Raw genomic sequence first — 18313 nt, 5'->3', positions numbered from 1 at the left:
TGAGGAAAATATATATACCTGCTATGAAAGTATTTATATTTCTATATTTTGTTTATCTGCTGTATTTTTATTTTGAGGCCATTTTTTTTTTTTACAAATAAATTGTATTGTTACAAATCTTATATTGGTCTTTGTTTCTATGGTCTTCACATTTGACTGCGTCATCAGACAGCCACTGTGGAAGAGAAGAGTTTCAAATGGTTCACATTGTGTCATAGAAATATTGTATCCTCATTTTGAACCAAAGGAGGGCGATATTCTTACATGTACTCGGGCTCACAGGCGAGAGAACTAACAGAATTTCGCGTTACACAATTGCGCTTCAAAGAGACAGACTTGTTACTCACTATGAAACTTAATGCATATACAGTAGTACGCAAGAAAGTATGTGGAGAAAACTTATGCTATGATAATGGCATTCATAACCATTGGATCCCATTGGGCTAGCTGTGCACGAGTAAACAGCATGCAAATTCCAACCCATTTATGTCCATTTAATACAAAAATATAGGACATAGGCCATGAGCATGACACTTAATGCATACAGTTACAGTATAAGGCATCACATTTTATATACAAGACATACAGCTGATATGATTGGGACACTGAATTCATTCATGTATCCCTTCACAACTTTATCCACCACATGCAAATTCTAGCCCATGTATGTCAAAACTCCCTCCCGTTAATAGTCTGGTATAAGGACATAGTCTAACTGGGTTAAAGGGTTGCACCATGTCTCTCCAGTCAGAACAGGCCAGCAGCTACAGACCTAGCTTACTCCTTCGAGGCAGCAACACAGGACTCCTTATGCCTGTTGTCTGTGTCAAATACTATGGCATTGTGTCTATCTAGATCTAATACTATCTGTCATGTATTGTCATGTTGTGTCTTTCTGCCCTTTCCTTTCACCCTGTCTCCCTCTGCTGGTCGTATTAGGTTACCTTTTCTCCCCCGCTTTCCCCCAGCTGTTCCTTGTCTCCTCCTGACTACCTCGTCACCCCGTTTCCCACCTGTTCCCTTTTTCCCTCTGATTAGTCCCCTATATCTCTCTCTGTTTTTGTTCCTGTCCTTGTCGGATTCTTGTTTGTTGTGTTTCATGCCTGAGCCAGACTATCGTCATGTTTGCTGTAACCTTGTCCTGTCCTGTCGGAATCTGCCGGTCTATCTGAGCCTACCTATGTTTGGTTATTAAAGAAGCTCTGTTTAAGTTAGTTCGCTTTTGGGTCCTCATTCACTCACCGTAACAGAAGAATCCGACCAAGAATGGACCCAGCGACTTCGGATCCTCTCCACTCAGCCGTCGAGATCCAGGGAGCGATGCTAGGCAGACACGAGCAGGAATTGTCTGCTGCTCGACATGCCGTTGAGACCCTGGCCACCCAAGTCTCTAACCTCACAGAACAGGTTCACCATCTCCGCCTCGATCCACCGGCCACTTCCAGGGCTTTCGAATCTCCGGAGCCCAGAATCAATAACCCGCCGTGTTACTCTGGGGAGCCCACTGAATGCCGCTCGTTCCTCACCCAGTGTGATATTGTGTTTTCTCTCCAGCCCAACACTTACGCCAGGAGCACTGCTCGTGTCGCCTACGTCATATCTCTCCTTACTGGACGGGCTCGTGAGTGGGGCACGGCAATCTGGGAGGCAAGGGCTGAGTGTACTAACCAGTATCAGGACTTTAAGGAGGAGATGATACGGGTTTTTGATCGATCTGTTTTTGGGGAGGAGGCTTCCAGGGCCCTGGCTTCCCTATGTCAAGGCAATCGATCCATAACAGACTACTCTATTGAGTTTCGCACTCTTGCTGCCTCCAGTGGCTGGAACGAGCCGGCTTTGCTCGCTCGTCTTCTGGAGGGTCTCCGCGCAGAGGTAAAGGATGAGATTCTCTCCCGGGAGGTTCCTTCCAGCGTGGATTCCTTGATTGAACTCGCTATTCGCATTGAGCGACGGGTTGATCTTCGTCACCGAGCTCGCGTTCTCCGTTGCCCCCCTCTCCGCATCACTACCATCTTCCTCTGCCGGCTCGGGAGCTGAGCCTATGCAGCTGGGAGGTATCCGCATCTCGACTAAGGAGAGGGAACGGAGAATCACCAACCGCCTCTGTCTCTATTGCGGTTCTGCTGGTCATTTTGTCACTTCATGTCCAGTAAAAGCCAGAGCTCATCAGTAAGCGGAGGGCTACTGGTGAGCGCTACTACTCCTGTCTCTCCTTCAAGATCCTGCACTACCTTGTCGGTCCATCTACGCTGGACCGGTTCGTCAGCTTCCTGCAGTGCCTTAATAGACTCTGGGGCGGAGGGCTGTTTTATGGACGAGACCTGGGCTCGGGAACATGACATTCCTCTCAGACAGTTAAGGGAGTCCACGGCCTTGTTCGCCCTGGATGGTAGTCCTCTCCCCAGGATTCAGCGTGAGACGCTACCTTTAACCCTCACTGTTTCTGGTAATCATAGCGAAACCATTTCTTTTTTGATTTTTCGTTCACCTTTTACACCTGTTGTTTTGGGCCATCCCTGGCTAGTTTGTCATAATCCTTCCATTAATTGGTCTAGTAATTCTATCCTCTCCTGGAACGTCTCTTGTCATGTGAAATGTTTAATGTCTGCTATCCCTCCTGTTTCCTCTGTCTCTTCTTCACAGGAGGAGCCTGGTGATTTGACAGGGGTGCCGGAGGAATATCACGATCTGCGCACGGTGTTCAGTCGGTCCAGGGCCACCTCTCTTCCTCCACACCGGTCGTATGATTGTAGTATTGATCTCCTTCCGGGAACCACTCCCCCCCGGGGTAGACTATACTCTCTGTCGGCTCCCGAACGTAAGGCTCTCGAGGATTATTTGTCTGTAGCTCTTGACGCCGGTACCATAGTCCCCTCCTCCTCTCCCGCCGGAGCGGGGTTTTTTTTTTGTCAAGAAGAAGGACGGGTCTCTGCGCCCCTGCATAGATTATCGAGGGCTGAATGACATAACAGTTAAGAATCGTTATCCGCTTCCTCTTATGTCTTCAGCCTTCGAGATCCTGCAGGGAGCCAGGTTTTTCACTAAGTTGGACCTTCGTAACGCTTACCATCTCGTGCGCATCAGGGAGGGGGACGAGTGGAAGACGGCGTTTAACACTCCGTTAGGGCACTTTGAATACCGGGTTCTTCCTTTCGGCCTCGCTAACGCTCCAGCTGTCTTTCAGGCATTAGTCAATGATGTCCTGAGAGACATGCTGAACATCTTTGTTTTCGTTTACCTTGACGATATCCTGATTTTTTCACCGTCACTCCAGATTCATCTTCAGCACGTTCGACGTGTCCTCCAGCGCCTTTTAGAGAATTGTCTTTTTGTGAAGGCTGAGAAGTGCACTTTTCATGCCTCCTCCGTCACATTTCTCGGTTCTGTTATTTCCGCTGAAGGCATTAAGATGGATCCCGCTAAGGTCCAAGCTGTCATTGATTGGCCCGCCCCTAAGTCACGCGTCGAGCTGCAGCGCTTTCTCGGCTTCGCGAACTTCTATCGTCGTTTCATCCGTAATTTCGGTCAGGTGGCAGCTCCTCTCACAGCCCTTACTTCTGTCAAGACGTGCTTTAAGTGGTCCGTTTCCGCCCAGGGAGCTTTTGATCTCCTCAAGAATCGTTTTACATCCGCTCCTATCCTTGTTACACCTGACGTCTCTAGACAGTTCGTTGTCGAGGTTGACGCGTCAGAGGTGGGCGTGGGAGCCATTCTTTCTCAGCGCTCCCTCTCTGACGACAAGGTCCACCCATGCGCGTATTTTTCTCATCGCCTGTCCCCGTCGGAACGTAACTATGATGTGGGAAACCGCGAACTGCTCGCCATCCGGTTAGCCCTAGGCGAATGGCGACAGTGGTTGGAGGGGGCGACCGTTCCTTTTGTCGTTTGGACTGACCATAGGAACCTTGAGTACATCCGTTCTGCCAAACGACTTAATGCGCGTCAGGCGCGTTGGGCGCTGTTTTTCGCTCGTTTCGAGTTTGTGATTTCTTATCGTCCGGGCTCTAAGAACACCAAGCCTGATGCTTTATCTCGTCTCTTCAGTTCTTCAGTAGCCTCCACTGACCCCGAGGGGATTCTCCCTGAGGGGCGTGTTGTCGGGTTGACTGTCTGGGGAATTGAGAGGCAGGTAAAGCAAGCGCTCACTCACACTCCGTCGCCGCGCGCTTGTCCTAGGAACCTTCTTTTCGTTCCCGTTCCTACTCGTCTGGCCGTTCTTCAGTGGGCTCACTCTGCCAAGTTAGCCGGCCACCCTGGCGTTCGGGGTACGCTTGCTTCCATTCGCCAGCGTTTTTGGTGGTCCACCCGGGAGCATGACACGCGTCGTTTCGTGGCTGCTTGTTCGGTCTGCGCGCAGACTAAGTCCGGTAACTCCCCTCCTGCCGGCCGTCTCAGGCCGCTTCCCATTCCCTCTCGACCGTGGTCTCACATCGCCTTAGATTTTGTCACCGGACTGCCTTCGTCAGCGGGGAAGACTGTTATTCTTACGGTTGTCGATAGGTTCTCTAAGGCGGCTCATTTCATTCCCCTTGCTAAGCTTCCTTCTGCTAAAGAGACTGCACAAATCATCATCGAGAATGTTTTCAGAATTCATGGCCTTCCGTCAGACGTCGTTTCGGACAGAGGTCCGCAATTCACGTCTCAATTTTGGAGGGAGTTTTGCCGTTTGATTGGGGCTTCCGTCAGTCTCTCTTCCGGCTTTCACCCCCAGTCTAACGGTCAAGCAGAACGGGCCAATCAGACTATTGGTCGCATCTTACGCAGTCTTTCTTTTCGCAACCCTGCGTCTTGGTCAGAGCAGCTCCCCTGGGCAGAATACGCCCACAACTCGCTTCCTTCGTCTGCGACCGGGCTATCTCCTTTTCAGAGTAGCCTCGGGTACCAGCCTCCGCTGTTCTCATCTCAGTTCGCCGAGTCCAGCGTCCCCTCCGCTCAGGCTTTTGTCCAACGTTGCGAGCGCACCTGGAAGAGGGTCAGGTCTGCACTTTGCCGTTATAGGACGCAGACTGTGAGGGCTGCTAATAAGCGTAGAACTAAGAGTCCTAGATATTGTCGCGGTCAGAGAGTTTGGCTCTCCACTCAGAACCTTCCCCTTAAGACGGCTTCTCGCAAGTTGACCCCGCGGTTCATTGGTCCGTTCCGCATTTCTCGGGTCATTAATCCTGTCGCAGTTCGACTTCTTCTTCCGCGATACCTTCGTCGCGTCCACCCGGTCTTCCATGTCTCCTGTATTAAGCCCGTTCTTCGCGCCCCCGCTCGTCTTCCCCCCCCCCCCCCCATCCTTGTCGAGGGCGCACCCATCTACAGGGTCCGCAGGATTTTGGACATGCGTCCTCGGGGCCGTGGTCACCAGTACCTCGTTGATTGGGAGGGGTACGGTCCTGAGGAGAGGAGTTGGGTTCCCTCTCGGGACGTGCTGGACCGTGCGCTGATCGAGGATTTCCTCCGTTGCCGCCAGGTTTCCTCCTCGAGTGCGCCAGGAGGCGCTCGGTGAGTGGGGGGGTACTGTCATGTATTGTCATGTTGTGTCTTTCTGCCCTTTCCTTTCACCCTGTCTCCCTCTGCTGGTCGTATTAGGTTACCTTTTCTCCCCTGCTTTCCCCCAGCTGTTCCTTGTCTCCTCCTGACTACCTCGTCACCCCGTTTCCCACCTGTTCCCTTTTTCCCTCTGATTAGTCCCCTATATCTCTCTCTGTTTTTGTTCCTGTCCTTGTCGGATTCTTGTTTGTTGTGTTTCATGCCTGAGCCAGACTATCGTCATGTTTGCTGTAACCTTGTCCTGTCCTGTCGGAATCTGCCGGTCTATCTGAGCCTACCTATGTTTGGTTATTAAAGAAGCTCTGTTTAAGTTAGTTCGCTTTTGGGTCCTCATTCACTCACCGTAACACTATCTAGATCAGACGCACAGTCACGTCAATTCATCCCTTACTTTAAGTGGCTCATTGTTTATTTGGAGATGAATGAGGGGTTGTTGGGTTGTTTACTAATGAGAGAATCACATGGGGGTCAGTTTCTGTAAGCAAACTTAAGTCTCCCACAACAACCTGGTATGGAGTGGAATCGGTGTTGAGAGCTGGAGGGTAAAACTCAGGTAAACTCAGTGCACCGTTCAAATGCTGAGTACATGGTCATCTCCCAACTTGGCCAGAGTCCTTCTTCTGCAATGAATCATATGATTTGGCCACAATTGCACCCAATAAAATAGTATTATTGAAGTATTGAATTAGGGTTTACCCCTATTTTTAGGCACTGTGTTTATCCACCAGTTATCTACCACTACATCCCTGAAAGAAATAGAAGTGGGCCTTATGGAGATATACCACCATGAAAGTAAGTGTCCCTCGTTATGTCATATTTCGATATTGAACCTGACAAAGATCCATCAGATGCAATGGTTGATAGAGGACATGAGTGGAGTCAGTTCATTTCTAAACTGGGAGCGTGTTTGTAAGTTTGGCGCTCTAGAGTCCAGTCCAGAGGGCAGATTCAGCGCTGGATGTGTGTTCCCTCTGTCAGGCAGACAGGGGACTGGGGGAGCACACACACACACACACACAGGCAAGAGGGAGAGCTCAGGGAACTGAAGAGATTAGCCAATTTATCCCTTTAATGTTGTTTTTTTATTCTCTCTTCTGTTCTCTCTCTTCTACCTGTTTGGGCCTACTAAGTTCCAGTCGGAACTCGGTTCCCGAGATTTTCCGAGATCTACCTTCCAAAACCACTTCCTTTCCCCAGGATAAATAACTGAAAAACCAGTCAATTATAATAAATGATTTATATCAACAACATGATGTGAAATGGAAATGTTAAATTCTATGCAATGTCTAAATATGCCTTCTCTACAGTCTTTTCTCTCTGCTCTCTGCATGATCAATCATCAATGCTCATGTTGGGGACAGGCAGACCATCTCAGTATGGGGTGCAGTTAGCAATGCATGCAGACCTATCATCTCACCATGGTAACTTTTTTTATTGTGACAGGTATGCCTACATTTGCTGCAGCATAGACTATGCCACAGTTACAGTGCCTTGCGAAAGTATTCGGCCCCCTTGAACTTTGCGACCTTTTGCCACATTTCAGGCTTCAAACATAAATATATAAAACTGTATTTTTTTGGGACACATCATAGATATTTCAAACTTTTTTAACAAGTCAAAAACAGAAAAATTGTCAGTGCAAAATTATTCAGCCCCCTTAAGTTAATACTTGTAGCACCACCTTTTGCTGCGATTACAGCTGTAAGTCGCTTGGGATATGTCTATCAGTTTTGCACATCGAGAGACTGAAATTTTTTCCCATTCCTCCTTGCAAAACAGCTCGAGCTCAGTGAGGTTGGATGGAGAGCATTTGTGAACAGCAGTTTTCAGTTCTTTCCACAGATTCTCGATTGGATTCAGGTCTGGACTTTGACTTGGCCATTCTAACCTGGATATGTTTATTTTTGAACCATTCCATTGTAGATTTTGCTTTATGTTTTGGATCATTGTCTTGTTGGAAGACAAATCTCCGTCCCAGTCTCAGGTCTTTTGCAGACTCCATCAGGTTTTCTTCCAGAATGGTCCTGTATTTGGCTCCATCCATCTTCCCATCAATTTTAACCATCTTCCCTGTCCCTGCTGAAGAAAAGCAGGCCCAAACCATGATGCTGCCACCACCATGTTTGACAGTGGGGATGGTGTGTTCAGCTGTGTTGCTTTTACGCCAAACATAACGTTTTGCATTGTTGCCAAAAAGTTCAATTTTGGTTTCATCTGACCAGAGCACCTTCTTCCACATGTTTGGTGTGTCTCCCAGGTGGCTTGTGGCAAACTTTAAACAACACTTTTTATGGATATCTTTAAGAAATGGCTTTCTTCTTGCCACTCTTCCATAAAGGCCAGATTTGTGCAATATACGACTGATTGTTGTCCTATGGACAGTCTCCCACCTCAGCTGTAGATCTCTGCAGTTCATCCAGAGTGATCATGGGCCTCTTGGCTGCATCTCTGATCAGTCTTCTCCTTGTATGAGCTGAAAGTTTAGAGGGATGGCCAGGTCTTGGTAGATTTGCAGTGGTCTGATACTCCTTCCATTTCAATATTATCGCTTGCACAGTGCTCCTTGGGATGTTTAAAGCTTGGGAAATCTTTTTGTATCCAAATCCGGCTTTAAACTTCTTCACAACAGTATCTCGGACCTGCCTGGTGTGTTCCTTGTTCTTCATGATGCTCTCTGCGCTTTTAACGGACCTCTGAGACTATCACAGTGCAGGTGCATTTATACGGAGACTTGATTACACACAGGTGGATTGTATTTATCATCATTAGTCATTTAGGTCAACATTGGATCATTCAGAGATCCTCACTGAACTTCTGGAGAGAGTTTGCTGCACTGAAAGTAAAGGGGCTGAATAATTTTGCACGCCCAATTTTTCATTTTTTGATTTGTTAAAAAAGTTTGAAATATCCAATAAATGTCGTTCCACTTCATGATTGTGTCCCACTTGTTGTTGATTCTTCACAAAAAAAATACAGTTTTATATCTTTATGTTTGAAGCCTGAAATGTGGCAAAAGGTCGCAAAGTTCAAGGGGGCCGAATACTTTCGCAAGGCACTGTATATACTGTAAGGACCGAATGCGCGTCTAATTTACACATCTCCTTCTGGCTTTTATTGTAAAGATTTTTTTATTGTAAAACAGCCTCTCACTTGAAAATTGTTGCTTTAAATCAGAGCATGCGTGACATCAATTCCATTCAAATTGCATCCAAAATAGATAATCCTGTTCAATATATATATGTACAGTTTAAGTTGAACGTTTACATACCCCTTAGCCAAATACATTAAACTCCATTTTTACATTTAAACTCAGTTCCCTCTCTTAGGTCAGTTAGGATCACCACTATATTTTAAGAATGTGAAATGTCAGAATAATAGTAGAGAGAATTATTTATTTCAGTCTTTACTTCTTTCATCACATTCCCAGTGGGTCAGAAGTTTACATACACTCAATTAGTATTTGGTAGCATTGCATTTCAATTGTTTAACTTGGGTCAAACGTTTCAGGAAGCCTTCCACAAGCTTCCCACAATAAGTTGGGTGAATTTTGGCCCATTCCCCCTGACAGAGCTGGTGTAACTGAGTCAGGTTTGTAGGCCTCCTTGCTCGCACATGCTTTTTCAGGTCTGCCCACAAATGTTCTATAGCATTGAGATCAGGGCTTTGTAATGGCCACTCCAGTACCTGACTTTGTTGTCCTTATGCCATTTTGCCACAACTTTGGAAGTATGCTTGGGGTCATTGTCCATTTGGAAGACCCATTTGCGACCAAGCTTTGACTTTCTTTACTGATGTCTTGAGATGTTGCTTCAATATATCCACATAATTTTCCTGCCTCATGTTGCCATCTATTTTGTGAAGTGCACCAGTCCCTCCTGCAGCAAAGCACCCCCACAACATGATGCTGCCATCCCCGTGCGTAATGGTTGGGATGGTGTTCCTTGGCTTGCAAGCATCTCCCAAGAATAAACCAGACTTGTGGAGGTCTACCATTTTTTTTAGCTGATTTCTTTTGATTTTCCCATGATGTCAAGCAAAGAGGCACTGAGTTTGCAGGTCGGCTTTGAAATACATCCACAGGTCCACCTCCAATTGACTCAAATTATGTCAATTAGTCTATCAGAAGCTTCTAAAGCAATGACATCATTTTCTAGAATTTTCCTACCTGTTTAAAGGCACAGTCAACTTAGTGTATGTAAACTTCTGGCCCACTGGAATTGTTTGTTAAGAAGAAATGTATGGAGTGGTTGAAAAATGAGTTTTAATGACTCCCAACCTAAGTGTATGTAAACTTCCGACTTCAACTGTATACACAGTACCACTCAAAGGTTTGGACACACCTTTTCATTCAAGGGTTTTTCTTTATTTGTAGTATTTTCTACGTTGTAGAATGATAGTGAAGACATCAAAACTATGAAATAACACATATGGAATAATGTAATAACCACAAAAGTGTTAACCTAATCAAAATATATTTGAGATTCTTCAAAGAAGCCACCCTTGGCCTTTATGACAGCTTTGCACACTCTCTCAACCAGCTTCATGAGGTAGTCAGTCACCTGGAATACATTTCAATTAACAGGTGTTCCTTGTTAAAAGTTCATTTGTGGAATTCCTTTCCTTAATGCATTTGAGCCAATCAGTTGTGTAGTGACAAGGTAGGGGTGGTATACAGAAGATAGACCTATTTGGTAAAAGACCAAGTCCATATTATGGCAAGAACAGCGCAAATAAGCAAAGAGAAATGACTGTCCATCATTTATTCAAGACATGAAGGTCAGTCAATACGGAAAATTTCAAGAACTTTGAAAGTTTCTTCAATTGTAGTCGCAAAAACCATCAAGTGTTATGATGAAACTGGCTCTCATGAGGACCGCCCCAGGAAAGGAAGACACTGAGTTACCTCTGCTGCAGAGGGTAAGTTCATGAGAGTTATGAGCCTCCGAAATGGTAGCCAAAATAAATGCTTCACAGAGTTCAAGTAAGACACATCTCAACATCAACTGTTGAGAGGAGACTGCGTGAATCAGGCCTTCATGGTCGAATTGCTGGAAAGAAACCACTACTAAAGGACAGCAATAAGAAGAAGATATTTGTTTGGGCCAAGAAACACGAGCAATGGACATTAGATCGGTGGAAATCTGTCCTTTGGTCTGATGAGTCCAAATTTGAGATTTTTGTTTCCAACCGCCGTGTCTTTGTCAGACACAAAGTAGGTGAACGAATGATCTCCGCATGTGTGTTTCCCACCATGAAGCATGGAGGAGGAGGTGTGATGGTATGGGGGTGCTTTGATTGTGACACTGTTAGTCATTTATTTAGAATTTAAGGCACACTTAACCAGCATGGCTACCACAGCATTCTGCAGCGATACGCCCTGCTATCTGGTTTGCGCTTAGCGGGACAATCATTTGTTTTTCAACAGGACAATGACCCAACACACCTCCAGGCTGTGTAAGGGTTATTTTACCAAGAATGAGAGTGATAGAGTGCTGCATCAGATGACCTGGCCTCCACAATCACCCGACCCAATCAACCCAATTGAGATGGTTTTGGGATGAGTTGGACCGCAGAGCGAAGGAAAAGGAGCCAACAAAGCAGAGCAACAAAGCAACAAAGCAGCCAACAAGTGCAGAGCATATCATTCAAGACTGTTGCATTCTAGTTGAAGCTGGTTGAGAGAATGGCAAGAGTGTGCAGAGCTGTCAAGGCAAAGGGGGGCTACTTCAAAGAATCTAAAATATATTTTGATTTGTTTAACACTTTTCTGGTTACTACATGATTCCATATGTTATTTCATAGTTTTGACATCTTCAATATTATTCTACAATGTAGAAAATAGTACAAATAAATAAAAACTCCTGAATGAGTAGGTGTGTCCATATATATAAAATAAACGTCCCTTTTTCAGGACCCTGTCTTACAAAGATAATCCAAATAACTTCACAGATCTTCATCGTAAAGGGTTTAAACACTGTCTGTTCAATGAGCCATAAACAATTCATGAACATGCACCTGTGGAACGGTCATTAAGACACTAACAGCTTACAGACAGTTATGAAAACTTAGGACACTAAAGAGGTCTTCCTACTGACTCTGAAAATCACCAAAAGAAAGATGCCCAGGGTCCCTGCTCATCTGCGTGAATGTGCCTTAGGCATGCTGCAAGGAGGCATGAGGACTTCAGATGTGGCCAGGGCAATAAATTGCAATGTCCATACTGTGAGACGCCTAAGACAGCGCTACAGGGAGACAGGACGGACAGCTGATCGTCCTTGCAGTGGCAGATTATGTGTAACAACACCTGTACAGGATTGGTACATCTGAACATCACACCTGCGGGACAGGTACAGGATGGCAACCACAACTGCCCGAGTTACACCAGGAACGCACAATCCCTCCATCAGTGCTCAGACGGTCCGCAATAGGCTGAGAGAGGCTGGACTGAGGTCTTGTAGGCATATTGTAAGGCAGGTCCTCACCAGACATCACCGGCAACAACATCACCTATGGGCACAAACCCACCGTTGCTAGACCAGACAGGCCTGGAAAAAAGTGCTCTTCATTGACGAGTCGCGGTTTTGTCTCACCAAGGGTGATGGTCGGATTCGCATTTATCGTCGAAGGAATGAGCGTCACACTGAGGCCTGTACTCTGGAGCGGGATCGATTTGGAGGTGGAGGGTCCATCATGTTCTGGGGCGGTGTGTTACAGCATCATCGGACTGAGCTTGTTGTCATTGCAGGCAATCTCATCACTGTGCATTACAGGGAAGACATACTCCTCCCTCATGTGGTACCCTTCCTGCAGGCTCATTCAGACATGACCCTCCAGCATGACAATGCCACCAGCCATACTGCTCGTTCTGTGCGTGATTTCCTGCAAGACAGTGTTCTGCCATGGCCAGCGAAGAGCCCAGATCTCAATCCCATTGAGCACGTCTGGGACCTGCTGGATCGGAGGGTGAGGGCTAGGGACATTCCCCCAGAAATGTCCGGGAACTTGCAGGTGCCTTGGTGGAAGAGTGAGGTAACATCTCACAGCAAGAACTGGCAAATTTGGTGCAGTGAAGAGGAGATGCACTGCAGTACTTAATGCAGCTGGTGGCCACACCAGATACTGATTGTTACTTTTGATTTTGACCCCCGTCCTCTCACATGTCTGTGGAACTTGTTCAGTTTATGTCTCAGTTGTTGAATCTTGTTATGTTCATACAAATATTTACACATGTTAATTGTGCTGAAAATAAATGCAGTTGACAGTGAGAGAACGTTTCTTTTTTTGCTGAGTTTCTATATATATATATATATATATATATATATATATATATATATATATATATATATATATATATACACACACATACATACAGTACATACATATACAATACATACATATACACAGAGGCAGTTTCAAACTGCCTCTGGAAGCAACGTCAGCACAATAACTGTTCGTCGGGAGCTTCATGAAATGGGTTTCCATGGCCAAGCAGCCGCACACAATCCTAAGATCATCATGTTCAATGCCAAGCGCCGGCTGGAGTGGTGTAAAAATCACGTCATTTTACTCTGGAGCAATGGAAACACATTCTCTGGAGTGATGAATCACGCTTCACCATCTGGCAGTCCAACAGACGAATCTGGGTTTGGCGGATGCCAGGAGAACACTACCGGCTTGAATGCATGGTGCCAACTGTAAAGTTTGGTGGAGGAGACTGCGTGAATCAGGCCTTCAGTGTCGAATTGCTGCAAAGAAACCACTACTAAAGGATAGACATAAGAAGAAGAGACTTGCTTGGGCCAAGAAGCACTAGCAATGGACATTAGACCGGTGGAAATATGTCCTTTGGTCAAATGAGATTTTTGGTTCCAACCACCGTGTCTTTGTGAGACGCAGCGTAGATGAACGGATTATGTGTGTTTCCCACCATGAAGCATGGAGGAGGAAGTGTGATGGTGTGGGGGTGCTTTACTGGTGGCACTGTCAGTGTCATTTAGAATTTAAGGCAGACTTAACCATCATGGCTGCCATAGCATTCCAGCATACGCCATCCCATCTGGTTTGCGCTTAGTGGGACTATAATTTGTTTTTCAACAGGACAACACTCCTCCAGGCTGTGTAAGGGCTATTTGACTAAGAAGGAGAGTGATGGAGCGATGCATCAGATGACCTGGCCTCCACAATCCCTGAACCTCAACCCAATTGAGATGGTTTGGGAGGAGTTGGACCGCAGAGTGAAGGAAAAGAAGCCAACAAGTACTCAGAATATGTGGGAACTACTTCAAGACTGTTGGAAAAGCATTCCAGGTGAAGCTGGTTGAGAGAATGCCAAGAGTGTGCAAAGCTGTCATCAAGGGAAAGGGTGGCTACTTTGAAGAAACACAAAAATAAAATATATTTTTATTTGTTTAACTCTTTTTTGGTTACTACATGATTCCATATCTGTTATTTAATAGTTTTAATGTCTTCAGTACTATTCTACAATGTAGAAACAAGTCAAAATAAATAAAAACCTTTAGATGAGTAGGTGTGTACAAACTTTTGACTGATACTGTGTGTATATATATAAATTATAGAATGCTCTGATGAACCAGATTAAGGTTGCGGTGAGTCATCTAATGTAAATAAGTCTAGCGTGCGAGGGCCAAACAAGGCAGGCATGCATCCGGAGTTAATAATGATTGGGTAGGAAGCAGTCAAGGTCCAGTTGCCTGACCAACTACCTGTGCAAAATGCAAGCGTTCACCTGGGTTGAGGGGGCAGATGCACCCATGGTTGGTCCAGGTCTCTGGGAAAAGGGTGATGTGACCTCTCTGGATCCTCGCCTGGCTGCTGTAGTACAGGACCTTCTTTACCTTGACCTCCACCTCAGCATGGGAGCCCTGATCATGGGCCGCCACAATCCTCACCTTCAGCACTATGGAGAAGAGATCAATCGATCTCTGTTCAATACTGTTGGTATCAATCCCTTTTAAATTCTGCTGGCACCATCTACTACTGCCTCAAACATGCAGTGTACTAGCATTTCCTTTTCAACTCTGTTGGCATCATTCACTACAGACTGGTCCCAGATCTGTTTGTACTCTATAGCTAACTCCTAGGGTTGTTGTTATGCATACCACCAACCATAAAATAGTAGTTGGCTAACCTCAAACATGCAATGTATTAGATTTCAATTTTAATCTACAGTGTTATCTTTACATATGCATTGTCTGAGATTATTTTAATCTCTTTTTACAGTAAATTCTCAGAGAAAGAGGAGTACAATGCCAGGTGGAGCCACAGGAGACAATGTATGACATCATTCATGGCTAATGCTAAGATTATGTAGTTGTGAAGGCTTTTCCCAGGAACCTTTCCCACTTTTCCCACGCGCATCTTTCTTAATCCCACCTACCATAGTCATACTCCTTGGCACAGAAGAGTTTGGGTTTGCCAATAGTCATCTCCTTACACTCACATTTTTCTGGGAAGAAAGAGAGAATATGTTCATGTCTGTGTGTGTATGTGTGTCTGCTTGCTTGCGTGTGTGTGTAATGACCCATGGGTTAGATAAGATCATATATATCTTAACATAATGTCAGAGCTGACAATGGGCATAACTAACCTTCTACTACTGAATGTTTTTGTTACAGCTTAGTGACTTCATCACACCTGATTCAACTGATATTCAACACCTTGATGAGCTAAATCAAGTGTTTCATTGCTGAGCTGGAGAAAAAAACGTTCACACAAATAAAACCTACTCAAGACCACGATTGACAATCACTGCTGTTATGTTGACCATGGCAACCCATACCAGGCAATAGTAACAACATAGTAACAAGTCAGACATAAAAGGGAGGGAGACGTGGATACCACCACAATGGACACCATTGTCATCACCATGGAGATAGTTGCCCATGTCAGGCCAAAGTAATAACAAATAAAACAAATAATTCCCTTTCTCTCTTACTTGTGCAAGAGTCAGAGGCTGAGGGTTAGGGTTAAAAAACAAGTAACAAATCATAACAGGGACAGACAGAGGGATAAGTGTGTACTCTTACATAGACAGAGCTGGGTTACAACATAGTAACAAAGAAGATATAACAGGGTCATAGAGGGATAAGTGTGTACTCTTACATGGACAAAGCTGGGTTACAACATAGTAACAAAGAAAATATAACAGGGACAGAGAGGGATAAGTGTGTACTCTTACATGGACAGAGCTGGGTTACAACATAGTAACAAAGAAGATATAACAGGGACAGAGAGGGATAAGTGTGTACTCTTACATGGACAGAGCTGGGTTACAACATAGTAACAAAGAAGCTATAACAGGGACAGAGAGATGCAGGCAGAAGTACAGTGCTTTCGGAAAGTTCTCAGACCCCTTCCCTTTTTTCCACATTTTGTTACGTTACAGCCTTATTCTAAAATAGATTAAATAAATGTTTTTCCTCAATCTACACACAATACCCCATAATGACAAGGCGAAAATAGGCTTTTAGAAATGTTTGCACATTTATTAAAAATAAAAAACAGAAATACCTTATTTACATAAGTATTCAGTAAATCATTCTCCCTGTGCAGCGACACTCCCCATCCAACCTGACAGAGGTTGAGAGGATATGCAGAGAAGAATGGTAGAAACTCCCCAAATACAGGTGTGCCAAACTAGTGTCATACCCAAGAAGACTTGAGGCTATAATCGCTGCCAAAGATGCTTCAACAAAGTACTGGGTAAAGGGTCTGAATACTTATGTAACTGTGATATTTCAGTGTTTAATTTTTAATACATTTGCAATAAAAAAAAATCTATCTACACACAGTAACCCACATTATCGGGTACTGTGTGTAGATTGATGAGGGGGGAAAACAATTTAATCAATTTCAGAATAAGGCTGTAACGTAACAAAATGCGGAAAAAGTCAAGGGGTCTGAATACCTTCCAAATGCACTGTATGTTCTCTTGCATGTGCAGCAGTCGGGGGCAGAGCTGGGTCTGTTGGGGTGTCTGTAGAACCCTCTCTTACAGATCTGGCACTGCCTGCCCTCTGTATTGTGGCGGCAGGAGTCACACACCCACCCACTATGCCATCCTGATGCCAGCCACACACCCTGGTCAAAGTGACAGCTGTCTGCATGTCTGCACACTTACACTCTAAAAAGAAAGAGTAAACACATTTCTGTTTTCCTATAGACCTTATTCACACTGCGACAATGATCGACGTGAAAATATGTTGATCCGCACAGGAAAAATAACAAGATGTTTGACAGCGTTCTAATCCAGTGTGATTCGGGTTCAATCTGTTTTCTCAAAGGTACAGATAATAGGTTTCACTAATATTTGCATCGATAAATCAATGGCATCCTGACTAACAAAAATAAAATGTACTGTACCTATTGAATCATACATGTACTAGTGAAGATGTCTGGCTGTGGCTGTCTATATTGTGCAATGTACGTGGTTTTGCCTGTTGACCTTCCTGGACCTGTAAGACTCCCTCTTGCATTCATGCGGTGCTCCTATGATACCATTGGCAACTTGCCAAGGCTGTTCGTTGTAGAGGGGAGCACAGCGCTCACAGTGGTCGCCGGCTGTTTTGTGTCTGCACACACACCTCCCGTGGACCTGCCACAAGGGAGGGAGGGAGCAGTGTCTTACATATGTATTACTGGATTACTGTTACAGACAGATACACACAGCTACACGCACACCCCCTGTGGATCTGCCACAGGAGTAAAAGAGGGAGACAGAAAACAGTGTTCACAGGGGAACGCTCCTGAGAACTTGGAGGTACAGGCTGCCACACTCTCCCCCATCCTCGGCCAGGCCGAAGGTGCCCTCACAGTCCCTGGCAAAGTACCTGGGTTAAAAGAAAATAGGTGTATTTTGACCCCAGAGCATAACACATCAAAGTATGAATTAAAACACTTATTTCCAAAGTGGTCCTCGATGGTGCCTGAGGGTCTTCCAGGTCTGTCCGTGGCCCTGGGAACGTTCCAGCAGCATGGCAGAGAGGCGGGGGGAACGGAACACCAGGATCAGGTGGGTGAAGTAGAACTCTGTCTCCAGGTCTAGTTGGAGGGTCTCGGTCTCCACCCTCTCTGCAGACTGCCACCATGTATCTGGGTATTCAAAGGACGAGTAGGTCATGGCAGTGGCTAGGTGGGCCTGGTGGGGGAGGGCTGCGTTGCACTTGCTGCATTTGGGTACTGCTGGGCAGGAAGACTCCTTGTGGGGAGAACTAGAAGTCTGTTGGTAGGAGCAGTAGGACTCTGTGGAGTTGGATCCACACACAGACTGGGTGAGTAGTCCTCGAACCCAAGGCTAGGTTCCCCATGCGAGGGTTACAGGCCCTGCCAGCACAGCTCTCCACTGCTGGCTCTCCACTGCTGGCTCTCCACTGCTGGCTCTCCACTGCTGGCTCTCCACTGCTGGCTCTCCACTGCTGGCTCTCCACTGCTGGCTCTCTACTGCTGGCTCTCTACTGCTGGCTCTCCACTGCTGGCTCTCCACTGCTGGCTCTCCACTGCTGGCTGGCTCTCCACTGCTGGCTGGCTCTCCACTGCTGGCTCTCCACTGCTGGCTGGCTCTCCATCCTCCCTCAGCCCTTTTATTAATATGATACAATCTCAAATGGCACCCTATTCCCTGGTGCACTACTTTGACCAGGGTTCGTAGGGCTCTGGTCGAAGTAGTGCATTGAAGGGAATAGGGTGCCATTTGGGACTAAACATGTATCTTGGTCATTCCCAACACTCTACACATGACTGAGTAGATTGTATCAGA

At 45.7% G+C, this 18313-nt stretch overlaps 1 pseudogene; it reads right to left on the bottom strand.

Annotated features, from left to right (window-relative positions):
• Positions 1-164: 164 nt before the first annotated feature.
• LOC110532423 lies at positions 165-17876 on the bottom strand (annotated as a pseudogene).
• Positions 17877-18313: the final 437 nt, after the last annotated feature.

The sequence above is a fragment of the Oncorhynchus mykiss genome, chromosome 1 (assembly GCF_013265735.2).
Source record: "Oncorhynchus mykiss isolate Arlee chromosome 1, USDA_OmykA_1.1, whole genome shotgun sequence".
NCBI classification, from domain to species: Eukaryota; Metazoa; Chordata; class Actinopteri; order Salmoniformes; family Salmonidae; genus Oncorhynchus; species Oncorhynchus mykiss.
Note: the sequence above shows the minus strand (reverse complement) of the source record. Positions and strands in the feature narration are given on the sequence as shown.